This window comes from Chrysemys picta, chromosome 1 (assembly GCF_011386835.1).
Source record: "Chrysemys picta bellii isolate R12L10 chromosome 1, ASM1138683v2, whole genome shotgun sequence".
NCBI classification, from domain to species: domain Eukaryota; kingdom Metazoa; phylum Chordata; order Testudines; family Emydidae; genus Chrysemys; species Chrysemys picta.
This window is the reverse complement of record NC_088791.1, coordinates 150,408,187-150,414,666: the sequence shown is the minus strand read 5'-3', so window position 1 is coordinate 150,414,666 and position 6,480 is coordinate 150,408,187. Positions and strand designations below refer to the sequence as shown.

At 47.9% G+C, this 6,480-nt stretch overlaps 1 protein-coding gene across 2 annotated transcripts in view; it reads left to right on the top strand.

Moving 5' to 3' along the window:
- The first annotated feature begins 1,095 nt into the window (after window positions 1-1,095).
- TMEM39A (transmembrane protein 39A) overlaps window positions 1,096-6,480 on the top strand; it is a 29,337-nt gene continuing 23,952 nt past the window's right edge. The window contains exon 1 of one of the 2 annotated variants that reach the window (XM_005292667.5): window positions 1,096-1,615. The gene's annotated coding sequence lies outside the window, so the exon portion shown is untranslated. The remainder of the gene's footprint in view (window positions 1,616-6,480) is intronic. The other variant, XM_065572971.1, reaches the window with a different exon arrangement.

Genomic DNA, 6,480 nt, shown 5'->3' with positions numbered 1-6,480 from the left:
TGGATGGAGAGGCGCTCTACGACTGTGGAGACTATTTCTGCTCCTCCCTTAGTTTATGTCTCCAGGCAGAGTTCTTCTGGGCCACATCCACTGGCTCCCTGGACACCTTCGAGGAGCAGTGGGCGCTGTCCCAGATTCTCTGCTCAGTGTCCCCCTCTAGCTCCCTGTTTTTGACCCTGTGACCCTCATGCCTGTCCCTGTTTTCTCATTTGTTGTCCAAAGCACTGGGTCCAGTGCTCCTCCTCTGAGTCTGTGGGTGGGGCCTAAGTGCAAGCAGCCAGGTGAGAGTGAGTCCATACTAGCCAGCAGCAGCAGCAGCAGCTTGGACAGCATTATCCCAGCCTCCGGACATGAAATTATCTGGCCTCCTCCTGAAAATTGAGGGACCCATGGCATGGTTTTAATGTTGCCAACTCTCATAACGGTATTGCAATTGTCAGGATAATTGGTGTATTTTTTAAAGCTCCAACTTCTGGAGTCACAGAATCACACAAGAATCTCAGCTTTCATTTAAAAACAAGTTTCTAACCTTCATGGTTGCAGAGAGAAGCTTGAAAAACGTGAACTGAACACACCCTGAAGGCTCCAAAACCGCAGGCAAAGAAAAAGAACCCAGCATGGATTATTGTTTTTAAATCTCATAATTTATAAACCAATCTCAGAAGGCATTACGGTGCCTGATGCTTGATCTGAGTGCTCGGCCTTGGCAATCCTGGCAGGTTTTCGTAGATCCTGAAAGCCAGACCTGGGTGGGTGTAGAGGGCCAGGGCAGCGATTGAAGAACACAAAGTTTGTTTGTTTAAAAATTCAGTGTCCAGCTTTCAGTTCCTAGAGATCAGCTGCCTTGGGAGGCTCTTCACAAGGAGGAGAGCTGGGAAACTGCCTCTCCCCAAGTGAGAGCTGAGCTCCTGCTGTAGCTTTCCAGGTCCCCCTAGGGGGGAGGAGGAGGGCAGAGCAGGCACCAAAGGCGAGGGTATCATGCGGGGAGGGGAGGGCGCCGCTCCACAGCAGACTTTGCCACTACCAACATGGCTCCTCTCCCTGGCCGCCACCCCCCTTTCCCTTCCTGGGCTGGCTGCTGCTGCCGCTGCTGTCGCCCTGTGATGAGAGCATCAGCCCTCACTGCCACGTCTCTCCTGGGGAGCAGCAGCCGCCGCCGCCGCCGCAGCTGAGGGGGGAAAGGGAGCGGGCGAGCGCGGGGAAAGGTGGCGAGAGGAGGAGTGTGGGGGGGCTGGGCTAGGTTCTCCCGCCCCCTCCCCATTGCCCCCCGGGGAGCTGCTGACCCCCAAGCCCCTGCAGCTTGGCCCTGCTGGGCAGGTGGCTGCACCCGCCTGTTTGGCCCTGGTGGGTGGTGGCAGGGTGGGTAGGTGCTAGGCGAGTCTCCCCGCGGGGTGGGGAGCCGGAGGCAGGCTGCCCGCCCGTGCCACCTGGGTAACACGGTGCCTGCTGCTGCCAGGGCTGGGGAGGGACCCCGGGCTCTGCAGCGGCAGCAGCAGCTGCTGGTGTTGGGGGAGGGGGCTGGAGTGTGGCTCTTTGTTGCTGCTGTGTGAAGGGGACCCTCCTCCTGGCTGATGTCTGAGCTGCACCACTACCTCCTCCATCCGCACTTCGATGTGTGAGTACCAGCTACTGCTCCTTCTCCAGCCCCTGGGGCCCTCCCCCCCAACACACTGTGAGCCCCATCTCTCTCACCCCCAGCCTCAGGCCCTGGCTCCCTTTTCCCGCCCCCTTTTCCGCCATGGCTCTGTCAAGGCAACTTTTGTTCCTTTAATCACGAATTGCTGGGAGTTTGAAATGCATTAAACTGAGAGTTGGGGGAGGGGAGGATTGGTTTTAGTGCATCTCTAGGGCTTCTGCGTGGGGCTTTCCTCCCCGTTAATGGGGTGCTTGTGGCTCTGGGGGGGGGGGTTTCTACAAACCCAAACTGGGAATGTGTGAAGATTCTGTACACTTATCCCAGGGAGTTACTCTTTAGATGCCTCTGGGCTGCAGGGTGTGTGGGAAGAATTACTGCCCCAGAGGAAAGGCTGCTACTTCTGAGGGGGACCAGTAAGTCCAATGTTGCCCCTCTTTCTGGCCCAAGTACTCATTGTCTAAAAGAAACCTTGAAACACACAGTTGCAGCAGGGCTGATGAGATTTTTTTTAAACTTTATTTCCAGCAGCTCTTCTGGAGATAGGTTTAAGTTGCAAAATTGAGCTCCAGCTCTGGATTTCAGACACCCCAAGGATAGGGGGGTGCTTGGAAAATAGATGAGAGATGTGCTGTTTGCAAAGTTAGTGTTTGGATTTTAAACACCAAATGACAACCTTCATTTGGGCTCGTGTTTGGGGTTGGTGTTTTTTAGAACGCTGCCCAGCATTTTAAATGATCAAGGACAATATGATAGATTGAGTAGGACATGGGATATATAGAACTGGTCAGAGCCACATATCATAAATGTTGAAACATAATTAATCTAAGCCCATAAAACTTGTGATGAGACCCCATTCTCCTGAAGGTGGGAAGTGTGCAATGCACTTCCCTGTACTCCTCTAAGAAAGCCATGTATTGATTATCCTCCATTATGTGGAGTGGCAGTTAAGATGACGACTCTGCTTATTATATGAGGCTGCATGTTAACTATTCTGGGGTCGCTTTAACAATGAATATTCAACTGAAACAAGGATAGCTTTGTTTTCAGTGTATGATAGCTCTTGTGCATGATTTTTGGATGTGAACAGCAGGCCCCTCATATCGCTCCCATTTGTGATGACTATACATGAATGAATGAGATGTCCGTACTCCAAAGTGGTGGATTGTGAAGTTCTAAGAGAGAAGACCTCATCTTAGTGGCCAACCCAGAGGACTGTGTACCTACTGCCATCAGGAATTTTTGGATAGGGAAACGGATGTACAGAGATGGGAAAGGGCGGGTCCAAGATCACACAGCGTGTCAGTGGCAGAACAGGAAATAGAAGCCAAGCCTCTTGATTCCCATTCTGGTCTCCCTAAAATTCTTGATCTTTATGTCTATTCAAGTTTCTTTGTTGGTGCCTCTTACTCCCCACTCTAGGAAGTTTCTTTAAGTGTTACTCTAAAACAGACCTTCACACAAAGCACCATACTATCTGGCCCTATCAATACCCAACGGGTAAAATCCTGACCCTACTGACGTCAATGGGGTTTTGCCATTGACTTTTTTGAACCCAGGGTTTTACCCAGTACCTGTAGGCCCTGATCATATTGGGATTCTCTAAGATGTGGACATTTCTGCTCTGTGTCTTGTTCTCAAGCGGCTGTCAATTTTCATTTTGCAGCCCAAACCAGCATATAGGATGGGAGTGCTGCCCACTGACGAGAGCTGGGGACTAGGAGTCAGCACTGCTGGTTTTTATTCTTTGCTTTGACACTGACTCAGTCTGTACGCTTATGAAAACCAATTGGGTAGACCCTTTTAGTAGTGGCTAGCAACATTGGGTGCCTAATTTGAGGCACTTTGGGAGGGATCCACAAAGTACTTACGTGCCTAAGTCTACAAAACTGCTGATAAACTCTTAGGTGCCTAAACTCGCTCGGTGCCTAAGTTTTCTGGGAAAAAGTTCCCTAGGAGCCTATGTTTCTGTCTCAGGGCATGTGCATTGGTGTCTCTCTCTAGGTGTCCAGGCGCCTATCTCCTGCCTAAACATAGACCTGTTTCATAGACCAGGAGAATACAGCGACAAAGAGTCCTGTAGCACCTTATAGACTAACAGACGTATTGGAGCATAAGCTTTCATGAGTGAAAGCATGCCTCTGACGAAGTGGGTATTTACCCACGAAAGCTTATGCTCCAATATGTCTGTTAATTTATAAGGTGCTACAGGACTCTGTCACTTTTTACAGATCCAGACTAACACGACTACCCTTCTCATACAGGAGAATACAGGCATTCAGCTGCCTAAGTTGCCTGTGGGGCCCAATCTAGCAGGCATGCTCAGAGGCCACCTGATGGATTGGGGCCTATTTAAAAACAGTCTGGAGAAGGAGGTGGTGGCACTGCCATCCTCCTCCTAACTTTTAGCCCCGTGCTTAGAGCAGTGGTCCCCAACCTTTCAGTGTGGCGGGCAATGTCAAGAAGTGTTGCCGCTGAAATTCCGCTGCTTCTCGGTGGCATTTCGGTAGCGACGCTTCTTGGCATTGCCGCTTTTCGGCAGCATTTCGGCGGCTGCTTGTCCGATGGCCGCGCCCCTCGGCGGCAGGGTGCTCCCTTGTCAGCAGGTGGGTGCACATAGATGCCCCAGCAGGCACCATGGTGCCCACGGGCACCGCGTTGGGGACCACTGGCTTAGAGCACTTGCCTAGGATGTGGGAGACTCAGGTTCAATTCCCACCTCTCTGCTAGAGGGGGAGATAGGATTTGAACAGGGGTCTCATCATCTCAGGAGAGGTGCTCTGGGATAGTCTGGTGTGGGGCTCCCTCAGTCTCTCCTTTTGAAGCTGTTCCACTGCAGATAAATAATGAAAGAGTGATTGGAGACACGGGGTCTTCCATCTCCCACATGGGTGCTCTAACCACTGGTTTGCAGAGCCATTCTCTCACTGTCTGGGCCAATGACTGACTCGCCCAGCCAGAGGGAGAGGGGAGAATGACTCTGCAGTCCAGTGGTTAGGGCATCCATCTGGGAGATGCCTATCTCAGAGAGGGGCAGGCTTACCACACCCCCCTATCATCAGCATCTCCCATTAGTAGTTTAGGCAGCTCAGCACCTAGTGTCCTGGTTTTTGTGGATCCCATTGTGTGGTGCATGTCTCTCCACATTCACTGTGTAGTGAGCCTGGGTGCTTAGCTTGGCTTTGTGGATCTGAGTGGTGTTCCTGTGATTTTCTTAGTGCTTAAAAGTTAGGCACCATGACACTCAGTGTTGCAATGCCTAAGTCCCTTCATGGATGCTAGCCGTGGGGCCTAATTTTTTCAGAAAGGCTGAGCCACCACAGTTCTCACTGACTTCTGCAGGCATTGCCCCAGTGCTTTTGAAAACAAGGTCCAAATTGTCTCAAGTTGAGCACCCAAAATTGATAATTTTTCAAATTTGGGCCTTACCTTCTCTGTGTCTCAGTTTTCCCATCTGTAAAAAAGGGATAATATTTACCTTCCTACTTGAGCAGGGGTTTTGTGAGAGTAAATTAGTTCTTGTGAAGCATCTTGAGTTCTTTAGATGAATAGCATTTGCAAGCTATCACTTTTCTAGTGATACTGATAGGATCTTGCTGTAGCTAAGGTTGCAAAGTAGTTTCAGTGTAGATAGGACCAGGGTTGGGCATTTGACCAGTCCAAAAATAATTTGCCAATTAACTGGTCAAATATTGTCAAAATATGTCAGATATAGACATATTTTATAGCACTAATTTATTAAAATAGTAACCAAGTAAGACTTTATGGTCTCAAATAGGCTTAGCCTTAGATAGATACTTATGTGTAATTGCAAAAACCAAGTTAGTTAACTGAGTTGTTTTAACTCAGAAAAATGCAAAACACAATGAAATGAAGTTATAAAAAGTAAAGGAATAATTATTATTACCTTTTTTAGCAATGTTAGGTTAGCATTTAAATGTGAACATTACTCAAGATTGAACAGTTACAAAAGAAAAAAATTGAAATTAAATAAAACAAACACAGAACAACTATAAAAGAAAAAGTCATGTTTAAATCCACTTTTTCTAGGTAGGCAATAGGCATTCAAGTAGCTTAATGGCTGTGCTTCTTTCTCTTTGTGCTGGGGGAAAAGGTTTAATGACCATGAACCCTCTTCTCTCTTCCCCAGTCCCTTCTGAGTTAATTTCTGTATGCTGGTCTAGTCAGTTTAGATTGTAATCTCTTGGGGGCAGGGACTCTGTTTTATTTCATGTGCATTGTAAATTGCCATGTACATTGATGGTCTGTTTACACATAAGGATCGAGATACATACAATATTGGTTCTGGAAGATTCTAGCCAATCAAGAGGCTTAACTTTTAATTAGTTTGCCCTTTTCCCCCAACAGGTGGGATTAGCATGTAGTAAAGTAAATGATCAAGACTTTTAAGTAGGCTTGCTAACAGATGGCAATCAAAAAGACACATTGGGCCTACATCAGGGCATTCTTGCTGGAGTATTTGATGGTGGTCAAATAATACGTCAATTGACTGGTCAGTTGATCAGCTTTCTAGCCTGAACCGGACATTAGGAGGGAAATGTTTGCACTGGTGTAATGACATTGGTATACTGGTATAAATTAGTCTAATGCATTGTTTTCTTACTTTTACCTTTTGGGCTGAAATTCTTGGAAGATTTTTTGTTTGTTTTTTAATAAAGTTTGAGTAAAATCCTATCCAGTGTTTTGGATTTAGGAGAGGGTAAAACCAAACTATTTTTGTGTGGGTGTGTAAAACTCAAAACAGCTGAACTTTGAATCTTCAAACTTGCCCTAAACACTGGACTCCCGAGTCATTCCCATGCGTGCTCTCTCTGGCCCAATGACTG